We start from the raw sequence: 11,653 nt of genomic DNA, 5'->3' as shown, positions 1-11,653 counted from the left end.
CATTTAGCCATACGATAATGTCTCTCTATTCCACTGCAGCCCCAGCTCCTTATGAGACAATTTCCTCAGTGGCTTCCGTGTATGTTGCACTCAGTTCCAAAGCTCAGCAAAACTATGTCCTGCTGAAGCTCCACCACTTCCCTTTGATACTTATCCTCTTTCAGCTTCAGTTTTCTCAGCTGTAAGGAGGAGATAATGGTACCTGCTTCCTGAACCTAGTACTTGACTTGTAATGAAGTACTTGATCAATGTCAGCTGCTATAATACATATGATGATGATAATGATGATGGTGGTGGTAGTGTGATGTCAGTTGATCAGAGAGTCCCAGGTTGTAGGATGAGTCCACAGAGTTTTGATGGTGATTCTGGAGAAGGGTGTAACTTCTGCTGTCAATTGCAAATGCATAATGGAAGAAAACCTCTTCGAATATCAGACAGACAAGAACCCCTGAATCTGAGGGTGAATGCCTCCGGGGTGCCGGACCAGCCAGCTCAATGACATTGCTCATGCTCTACACCCTGGCTGTCCATTTTGTGTTGAGCTTAATCCATCTTATTTTCAAAATCCCAAGAATATTTCAGAAACGGTCTTCGAAGCTGCCTTGGGAATGAGCCATGTGATTACCTGTTAACATAACAGTGCGATGGCTCTTCTGCGTGCTTCTTTGTTATTTTAGAGTTATCTTAAAAGCTTTCCAGAGATGGTAGGGAAGGAAGGGACTCTAAATGGAGAAAGGAAACCAAAAGGGAAACAAGGGGCATCAAAGTAAGAGCTCTAGAGACCCATCGTTAAACATGAGCTTCATCTGGGAAGTCAAGTCTTAGAGCTAGCTGATGGCTTTTCTCTCCACAACGGATGATTATATTACAGATAGTTTGTGTGGTTGTAAGCATTTATTTGGAAACAAGCGAACTCACAGCTTTAATGATTGGATGTCATTGGAGAAATCCCTTCTTCTGATGTTCTTTGCATCACATCAGTTTCACAGAGAGGATCAGACACTTCCAGTTGGCATTTGAGCCTTCTTTCATCCTGTCCTTACTCACAAGGGTACCGCCAGAACTTTTCTTGGCCACGTCTAGAAGACTGTTTAGCACCTCCTGCCAGGATGCCAGGGTTATGTGCTTCCCACCTCTTCTTTCAACAACTGTGGCCAGGCTAGTTTAAAAGACTCTGCTAAACCCATTCACACTGAGGAGTCTGTGATTATCAGTAATTTAAGGCTGCCCTTAAGGTACCCTCTCCCGACTATGGGCACCTTTTAAAGTTGGGGCAATGCCCTCACCCGACGGAGTGAGTCACATAATGGCAGGATTTGAAGCCTCATGGGTTGCCGTGGCAGAGAAAGCCCTGAGGAATGGGTGATTTAGTGCAAGACCCTTTTCAGAATGTCTCCAAATTATACCACACAGGTGACCTTTACTCTTCCAACAGTTTAAGGGTATAGCAGCAATTATAGTCTGCGGAGAGCCTGGTACTTGAATAAAGAGGAAGCTTTGGAAAAGACAGTGGAGTCTTGTTGCTATATACCAGATCCTTGACATTCTTAAAGGCTATGGCCTCACACCTTCGTGAATTACTAAGTTTGAGACTAAGTCTTAAAATTCCTAGCCTCACAAGGTAATAAACTATAATTGAAAAACCTAGTGCTTCTTTAAGATCCATGATGTTTCGATAAATATGGGACCCAGATTATTGATAAAGCTACCTTGTGACTTGGACCATCATGTGATAAGACATCCTCTTTCTCCTTCCCCATGCCTGCTGCTGCCTTTCTTGGGGGACTCAGTTTCCCACAAAGCCCCTCAGGCTTCATCACCTCCCATGTGGTCCTGCCTCCAGATGACAAATAGAAGAGAACAAAGTCCCCAGCCATGAACCCTGTCCATGCGCCGGGCCCAGAGTGCATGATTCAAGTCTGCGCCTTGGCAAAATGACTCACGACTCTCATCACGTGTCATAAGTTATGGGATCATTCATGAATAGTTAACACCACAAATGCTAAGCCTTTAATGCCAAGGGTCTCCTGGGCTGATACAGAAATGACTTTAACATGTGAGCCGGGTGCTGGGAAACTTCAGTCCCTGTCGTGGGGCTGTGCACGGGAGGCCATCCTTGGTATTACCGTTGTATCGCCCACCTTTGTCTCCTGACCTACGTGCTAGCTTCCTAGGGCCACTGCTGCCAAGTCCCACATGCTGGGGGACTTAGAACAACTGAAATGTATTGTCTCGCAGCTGTAGAGGCCAGTCCAAAGTGAAGCTGTAGGCAGGGCCATGCTCCCTCTGACGGTGCTGGGGAAGGGTGTGTTCAAGGTCTCTCTCCTAGGTTCTGGTAGCCTCAGAGGTCCCTTGGCTTTAGATGGATGACTGTTATCTTCCTGTGTCTCTCCACATTCCTCCTCTCTGCTTGTCGCTCTCCACATGGCATTCATTTTTATGAATCCACCGGCCACTGGGTTTAGGGTCCACCCTCCCCCCTCTTCTTAGCAATTACATCTGCAGCCACCCTACTTTCAAATAAGGTTGTGTTCTGAGGGACTGGAGGCGAATACGTCAACTGTGAATTTAGCGGGAGACACAATTCAAGCCACGGCAACCTCATAAACTTCTAGACTCTGCTAATGTTTGTGAGGAGGCCACTCTCAGGGAGTGATAAACACAGAATTGCTTTAACACTCTAATGAGGGATAAACACCTAGTTGACTTGTTCTTACCCATCTCCCCTCACACATGTGCACACACAGAGAGCTGCTTTTTTTTTTTTTTCCCCACACAGCAGCTTTTAAAGAAGCTTTTAAAGAAGTTTTAGCACTGCATGCACATGCAGAAAGCACGTGGCAGCCCAGAGCCAGGCACGGGGGAGTTAAATGTGGAAGCTGGAAGTTCCCATCAAAGGCAAGCATCCAGTCACCATGGGGGCCTTAGGGACAGAGGAGACAAGGCCGTCTGCTCTACCTCTGCCCTGGCTTGTGGTGAGGCTGTGTCCTTTGAGAGAAGGAATCTGATCACCCCAAAGAATGACCACGCCCCACGGACCACAGGACGATGGGAACTGGCTGCTTCTGCTGGAGCAGTCCTGCCCACCTGCACTCTGGCTGGAATGAATGAGCAATGACACCTGAGCTGATGAGGCTTCACGATAAGTCTGTCCCTGTTCTTTCTTGTCTCTGAGGCCCAGGGGACATAAGCCTTTTGAGGGGAGATCCACCTAGAGCAGCTGCTCAGAGCCTCCGAGCGGGCTCGGGCCACTTCCAGGAGCGAGGCTGCTGTCTGCAGCTCAGTGAGTGCTTGTCTCCTGAGCGTGGGGGTGCGAGGTGGCCGGGGTGGGACTGAGATCTGAGACCTGCACTCGGTGGTCAGTACTCTTCCTCAGCTGTGAGACTCTGTCTGCCCAGAGGAAGTGATAGAGGAAGTGATAGATTCCTCTTCAACTCTCTCACTTCCATTTCCCTCCTACTTATAATTCTGCTTCAGAACAGCCTCCTAGCTTGAGACCAGCATCTTCTGCAAAGGGTGTCAGGGACCCTGATGTCTTCACTCTTCCTTTTAGAGGAGACCTGCCCCCTCAGGTAGGGATAGGAGCCAAGTTGGAGCCAACCAGGAACCAGGGCCAGTTAACCAGTGTTCCCCAAAGCCTCTGACCAAAACTGCAGTTTTCCCTGTCACAGCCAAGATGACCATCAGTGGGCTGTGTACACTCACTGAGGTCCTTGTAGAGAGGCTGATGCACTGATTGGTCTACACGCTCGCTCAGCCCCCTCATGGCTGGAGAGCAGGGAGCCATGGACAGGAACCAACCTATAGTGCACATGGGGACATCAGACACAGAGTCTCGAGAGTTGTCTTGATAGGATAGTGGCAGGAGTTGGAGCAGGAGTGTCTGCTGGTGGGCACGGCTGCTCAGAGTTCTGGCTGCGTCAGGTGTCGTCACAGGCATGGTCTCATTTATTCCTCACAGCTGTCCCATGTCGCAGGTCTCATCATTTTTCCAGAGGAGGCCAACAAGGCACAGAATCCCTCTAGGGAGCCTTAAAATGGTCACTGACCAGGTCAGTGTTAAATCTATTATTAAAAAAAAAAAAAAAAAAACCACAACAGGGTGATTTGGGGAATTACCCTGACAGAGTTTCTAACTGGACAAACTCTAATCAGGTTCCTCTGAACCCTCTTCTCAACTAAGCCCTGACTTCTGTGCTTCTGTCTCTGCATTGTCCAAGTTTAGAAAGAATCCTGCTAAGTCTGTTTAGCCAAAGCCCATCCTCCCTTGATATCTGATCATCCTAAAATCTGACTGGGTTCCACACCCTCCACCAACCCTCAGGTGATGTCTGATCACCCGGCCACCCTCAGCAAAAATCCTGTTAGGTCAGTCAGGTCTGAATCTGTTCTCCCCCACCTCAGATGCTTCCTCTTAGTAATTTTCCATCTGCTGACACCCACGCGGTTCCTTGGCTGTACTTTCTCACTTTTCTTTGTCATATTGAGAACTGAGTGCAACCTCTCACCCCCACGGCAAAACCCCATCGCAGTGGTCCCTATGCTTACTGTATCTGGGTGTGTGCATGTGTGTGCATGCATGTTCGGTCATGTCCAACTCTTGGGACCCCACGAACTATAGCCCACCAGGCTCCTCTGTCCATGGGATTTCCCAGGCAAGAATACTAGAGTGGGTTGCCATTCTCTCCTCCAGGGGATCTTCCCCACCCAGGGATTCAACCCGAGCCCCTTGTGTCTCTTGCACTGGCAGACGGATTCTTTACCACCAGCACCACCTGGGAAGGCCCTATCTTGGCAGTTGGCCTTCAGTTCTTTAACAAGTGTCATGAATAATTCTATCTTCAGCAACACCAAGGGAATTACCAGTGCCTTTAGGGGTAGGAGAGGAGGAGGCATCTACATCCAGGGAAACCATCCCAGCATTATGATCTTTGTGACCATTAGAACCTTCTGGAAGTCTTAAACAAGCAGGCCTATCACTGCCATTGGCAGAGGAGCTAGAGAGAAGGGAAACATTTGATGCACAGTTGAAAGCAGTAGCAGCTTTTGTGGACAAATGTACCATCTTTGGAGGTATAAGCAAAATATAAAACCTGGAGGAAATTCCTGGGTGCTTTTGTGAGGTGATCTAGGCAGGCCAGGCATGGAGGATATCGGTCTCTGAGAGGCAGAAAGAAACAGAGCAATTAGATACCACGCTCTTCCCCTCTTTTCCTCTACACATCCTTAAGTATCCATTTAAAACAGAGATCTCCTATTACTTAGACAATCAAAGAAAAGCAATCTGGGCCTTTATTCCTGCTTTTTCTTTTCCTTTCCTGAAAGCTTGCGAAGTGCCTGGTGTTACAGGGAGAAAAATATCACCCAGAGCTCTGAAACCAGACGAAACCACCGCCCCCATCGCCGCTCTAGTACTTGCTCCAAGTCTGGCAGGACAGGTTCCTGGCAGTGCCAATGCTCTTGAGATAAGGGTGACCACTGTGTCAACACCAACAGCCCAGGGCATACACTGAGGCTCTGGGGAAATGTGGTGGGGTGACCCCTGTTTTGCTGTCCTTATGGATCCAGGCACAAAGGTGCTGGAGCAGAAGGCAGTAGAATGTCAGGTTCTAAGCCAAGTGGGAGAGTGTAGCAAGCAGAGAGCAGGGTCAAGCACACGTGTTAAAATATCCATCCACTTAGGATCCAGAATGTTTATAGCCCGGGCTCACAGCAGGCATTGGCAGACCACGGCCCCATGGGCCAAGTCTGACTTGAGGTTTGTTGTTATAAGGCCCCTGAACTAAGCATGGTTTTTACATTTTTAAAGAGTCAGGAAAAAAAGTCAAAAGAAAGAATAATATTTTGTGACAGGTGAAAATGATGTGAAATTCAAATTTTAGTGTCCATAAATAAAGTTTAAGTGGAGCACAGCTGGTTTGTCTACATACTGGCTACAGCTGGTTTTGCCCCATGAGAACAGAGTGGAGTAGTAGCAACAGAGACAGTGTGACCCTCAAACCCTAAAATATTTATTATCTGGTCCTTTCACAGAAGGAGTTTGTTGACCCCTGGCTAAGTGGAATTTAAATCCTGGCTCTAACACTTTCAGACTGGGTGACCTTGGGCCAGTTCTCCAGCCTTCGTAAACCACGTGTTTGTCATCTATAAAACGGAGATACGAGTACGCTTGCCCTATGGAGGTGTTAGATTTTTTGAGACAGCAGATGTAGCAGAGGGCTTGGGGCTCAGTAAAGGTTTGTTACTGTTACTCTGTTTTCAAAGCTTCTCAAGGAAAGTTTGGCCTCTGTGACAGACATTGCTGATTTACTAACCCTGTGTATCTTCTCAAGGGCTTCCCAGGTGGCTCAAGTGGTAAAGAATCTGCCTGCCAATGCAGGAAATGCAGGTTCGATCCCTGGGTTGGGAAGATCCCCTGGAGAAGGAGATGGCTACCCACTCTAGTATTCTTGCCTGGAGAATTCCATGTTCAGAGGAGCCTGGTGGGCTATAGTCCATGGGCTCGCAAGGAGCCAGACATGACTGAGTGACTGAGCTCACCTCTATCTTCCCAGTATGCTACTCTGACGCTAGGAAAGGAATGGCCATATGATACAATCTGGCTGTATGTGTGTGCTCATTCATGTTCAACTCTTTAGCGACCTTATAGACCATAGTCTGACAGTCTCTTCTGTCCATGGGATTCTCCAGGCAAGAGAACTGAAGTGGGTTGCCATTTCCTTCTCCAGGGGATCTTCCTGACCCAGGGATCAAGCCCATGTCTCTTGCATCTCCTGCATTGACATGCAGATTCTTTACCATTGGCACCACCTAGGAAGCTTTCACAATCTGGCCAATAAATGGAAGTTTGCTTTGAGTGTTCTTTGCTATTGCTTTCCTAATAAAAGTGATGGCATGGCTGAATGCCCCCAATTCTCCGTCTTCTGGTCTTGACTTATAATAAGATGTGATGTCTGGAGCTGGGTCAGCCATTTTGGGCCCATGAAACCAACAGTCAATAGAATTACAGAGATCACTTGCCCTGACATCAGTAAGCTGTTAAGTCAATGTTATCAAGTACCTACCTTCAAACTTTTTTGTTGTTTGAGAAACATAAAACCCTATTTGTTTAAATCACTCTAAGTCAAGTTTGCTATTACCTTTAACTGAAGACATTTCTGATTATTATATCCTTTTGGAAGTTGATTGGAAGGTAGAGGACCCATGTGCCAGAGTGGAGGGCTTTTGAGTGAGGAAATCTAAAGTGACCAATAGATATAGGGATATGAATATATACCTTTTGAGGAATTCAGTTCAGAGACACAGGCCCCAGAGAAGAGAGACAAGAGCTCAGAGCTCTGGTCAGGTTAAGCTTTGGCAAAGAGTCACTGTTAGGACACAGGCAAGGAAAGGTTAAGAAGACTTTTGCCTTTTGTCTGTGGAGCTGATAGGGAAGAACAAAGCCTATGAGCCTTCCTGAGGCTGCTAAGAGGGAGAGGAAACATTAAAATAGATACTAGTAGCTTAATTAAAATCTACAGACTTCTAGAAAACATACCTATGTTCTAGTCCTTTGAGTCAGTTAGCAGCCTAAAGAAAATCTGTGCATTAGATCTAAGCAACTCTAAATAAGGCCAGCCCCAGGGGACCCCAGGAGAAGCAGTGCAGGCTGGTCCACGGAGAGGCGAGTCTGCTCCCAGCTGGCCTTGACCCACTTAGGTTTCCAGTAGTGAAAAATGGTGTGTGGGAAGGAAGTGTAAGAGAAATCGCCTCTGTGGGATGGGCTATACCTGTTTTCTGGCAATCTTTGCAAATAGTTGATCCTCCCTGGATCAGTCTGGGAAGGCTTTGTCAAGGAGGGGAGGTTTTAGTTTAAACGTATGGCTTCTTATATATCTTCTGTTTAGAGAAGTAATACATGTTCATTATAGAACATTCAAATGATGCAGAGAAGCATAAAAAGAAAGAAAAATCACTTTGAAATTCCAACGTTCCCCACCCCCCACCCTTACTCCGCCATAGGCAACCACAGTTCCAGACTTCCTTCTGGGCTTATATTCATATATAATTAGAAGTTTTACACAAATGGGATACCATTATGCTGAACATGCTTTCTTTTTATTTTCTCCCTTTCTCTTTTGCATCCTATTTTTCATTGGTAGGACAACTTCTTCTCAGTAACTGCAGATGCCCATCATCCTTCATGCTGTCCACATCACATTCCTTTGCACGGCTCCCTTGGGGATGGAATTGGGAGACTGTTTGGACGGTGGGAAGGAGTGTTCTGGCAGTTCTCTGGCTGGAGGTGAAGCCTGGGAATGATGTAGAGTAAGTTCTGGATGGTGTTTTATGTAAAAATGTAGGTTAGGGTGGAGACGAGGAGGCCGGGTACGAAAAAGGCAGAGGTGAAGATCCCATGAAGAGGTGGGTGGCTGCCCATCCTCCTGAGCCTGCATCCCAAGCACAGTGCTCACTCATCCCCTCTCTGCCCCTCCCACCCCACCGTGAGTTATTTAAGGGACCTGCTAGCTGGCTGCATGCCCGCCTGCACCTTGGAGAGTCCTGGTGCCTGATCTATTGGGCTGATGCCCTGGTGGTTACCTGGTCTTGCCTGAGATGGTCAGAAGTGGGGCACATGCTTGACCCCCTGCCACCCCCAAAGCCCAAGGAGACTGCATTGCTAACCAGTAAATGAAGTGGATGAATGATCCTGGCCAGAGAACCTGCTGGGTGATTTGCTCCGGGCACATCTTCCCTGGTAACTAGGTCCTTTCCAAAAACCAAACCTGTAACTCAGAAGCTTGCTTCATGGACACAGAAAGAGAGCACAAGGTGTTGGGAAATTATGTCCTAGATTTTACGCTAAGGCAAGTTTCACTCCATTGACACTTTGGTATTCCCCCTGACTGGTCTTTGAATTTATTTCAATCACTCCATTTTTCATGTCCTTCATTCACCGTTTACTCCTTCCTGTACGGTGAAAAATATGGCAGAATGCCTCACTCTGTGGGAGCCTGGGGTCTGGAGTCCACCTGACTTCACAGCCTGGCTCCTTTAGCTACCCGCTGTGTGACCTTGGAAAAGTTACTCGACTTCTCTGAGCACCTGTTCCTTCACCTGTAAGATGAGGATACGAATGGTCCTGTATCACACGGTGTGCTGAGAGCATGCCTTTCTTTTTCACAGCTTCGGTTCATAGTCAGAGGGAGTGTCCACCGACCTGGTTTCCCACCATCCTCTCACATCAGCATGGCTTTTCAAACTCCGGCAAGTGAGATCGTGACAGGCCTTCCTCTGTGTAACTGTGCTTCTGGGGGCGCCCGGCTGAAGGAGCTCACCGCAGTGCTTCTCTTTAAAATGCTTCCTGCAGACACCATAAGGGACAGAAGTGAACACAAGGCAGTGATTCGGGTCACCTCAGGACTCCATCCCTAACTCTGCTTCGATGTGTTAATGAGAACCAGAAATAAAATTTCAGAGCTAGAAGTAGGAGGTGGCAAGCAGTGCTTAGGGCCAGTGAGAAGATGGACTGCAAACAGATGTGAGTGGGAGATGGAGACCTCTCCGGAGCACCAGGGGTGGTGGGAGGCACCCCTCGCCTCTCCACCTGCCCCGTTTGGGGCACGTGTTCCGGCAACATGCTGAGCATCAGTCCAGACTGGTGAGATGTGTTCCCAGCTTAGCTGGGCTGGTGATCGAGTTCCTTCCTGCTTTTACTATTGAATGCTGCAGGGAAGAGGCGGGCAGAGGACCACAGCTTGGAGACTAGGACCCCTGGGCTGGGTTCTTTTTCTTTTCCGCATGTGTGTTTTGGTGACCTGACCTGGATATCCAAGGAAGCTGGGCATGGACGTGGAGAAAGAACCAGCTGAGAGTCAACATGGGTCGACTAGCCGATCCTCCACACCCAGATTTAAACCCAGTTGTGACTTCCTGCCACCCCAGGGTGATGGGAAATAAACAAACAAAAAACCCAGGTCCCACGGAAGGGTAGTGCTAAAGCAAGTTTCCCCAGCCTCTGAAATCTATCTGATGCCTGATGATCTGAGATGGGCCTGATATACAATAATAGAAACAAGGTACATAATAAAGGTAACGCACCTGAACCATCCTGAAACCACCCCCACCCCCAGGTCAGTGGAACAGTTGCCTTCCACAAAACCAGCGCCTGGTGCCCAAAAGGCTGGGGACGGACTCAGTTCCTGTAAACCTTGGGAAGTAAGGGCTTCATCAAATTCAGAGGCTGGGCAAGGGGCTCTGCCCCTCCACCCTACAGTCAAGCCCCCAGCTCGTGCTTTGCTGGGTATCTGGGGGTTGGGGCGGCTTAAACACGGGAATGTCCCTCTTTCCCCCCTCACTCGCCACTTGTCCGTGCCATCAAGAGCCAGACCGCAGCCTAAGGCCTCTGCCAGGCTTGAGTGCTGGCTGTTTTGAACCCACAGCTGAGCTCCTGAGAAGGATTCTGGAAAAGGAGAGCACCTCAGATGCCACTGCTGAAAACCAGCTTCCTTCTTCTAGTCTGGGGCTTCCTGAACAAGGCATGAAACACACGTTCAGCTGGTTTCTGCCCTGAGAATGCTTTCAGACGTCCTGCATGCTGTAAATATCTGGCACATTTCAGAGATGCAGGGTGGGGGGCTGCATTAGAGCTGGGCATGGGGGTGATAGGGCTCAGCCTCTCTCTTCCCAAATGACAGGCGTGCAGCAGGACCAGAGTCGAACAGCCTGGGCCAGCTGCCACCAGCAATGTCTCATTTTGTTCTTAAAGAAATGAACTCAATTCACTTCAGAATAGAAAACGAGCATGACACGCAGCACTTTATAGCCCTAGTTCTCGTCCATGACTTGTCCATAATTATATACCTTTTTAGATAGCTGTAATCACTGTGTGCAGAGCGTTTTATGTTGCTTTCTCACTTAACATGATTTAGAACGCGTGTTTTCTGTGTGTGGACATAGTTTCCGTGTTGGATGTACATAGCTGTGTGACGTCCCGTTCAGTTGACACCCTGTAATGTGTTTAGCTGAGCTGTTCCCCTATGGCTGGACATTTGGGTTGTTTCCAGCTTTTCGCCATTTCAAACAGGGCCGGCAACCACATCTTCAGATGGTACAATGATGATAAAGAGCTGGATGTTGCTGACTTTATTTTCACTGGCCACCGAGTTTAGAGAGAGCCTCAGTGTTGCTCCTCCCCAATGCAGGAGTAATTGAACAGCTGCCTTGGAGGATGGCTGGATGATTTATAGCAGCGAGATGCATGCAGTGGGTTTGTCAGTATCCTGCGGCATTAAGGATACGCTTGTTAATTATCTGTGGTTAACATGATAATTTAGGAAAAACAACACCTATTACGGGTCCTTCATTAGGCAAAAGGCTTCTCATTTTTGAACAAACAAAGCCAACAAAGCCTCCAAAATTAATGATCTTCACCTCTGATTTGTCACTGGGCAAGGATGGCAAAGAGTTTCATTTCTTTTTAACATTTCCACAGCGCCCTGGGGGAGAAAGGTGCTCCCTCTTAAAATCCTGCCAGGCCCTTCCCCTGCCATTAGGATTGCCTTTTTTCAGAGCCACCAAATTAACCATTGTGGGACTAATTAGTTTTGTTTCCAGGAGTCTCAGGAAACTTTTGCTCTATCAGCTGAATTAAGAAACTTTTACCTGTTAATTT

This window comes from Bos mutus, chromosome 4 (genome assembly GCF_027580195.1).
Source record: "Bos mutus isolate GX-2022 chromosome 4, NWIPB_WYAK_1.1, whole genome shotgun sequence".
Taxonomy (NCBI): Eukaryota; Metazoa; Chordata; class Mammalia; order Artiodactyla; family Bovidae; genus Bos; species Bos mutus.
This window is presented reverse-complemented; position numbering follows the sequence as displayed.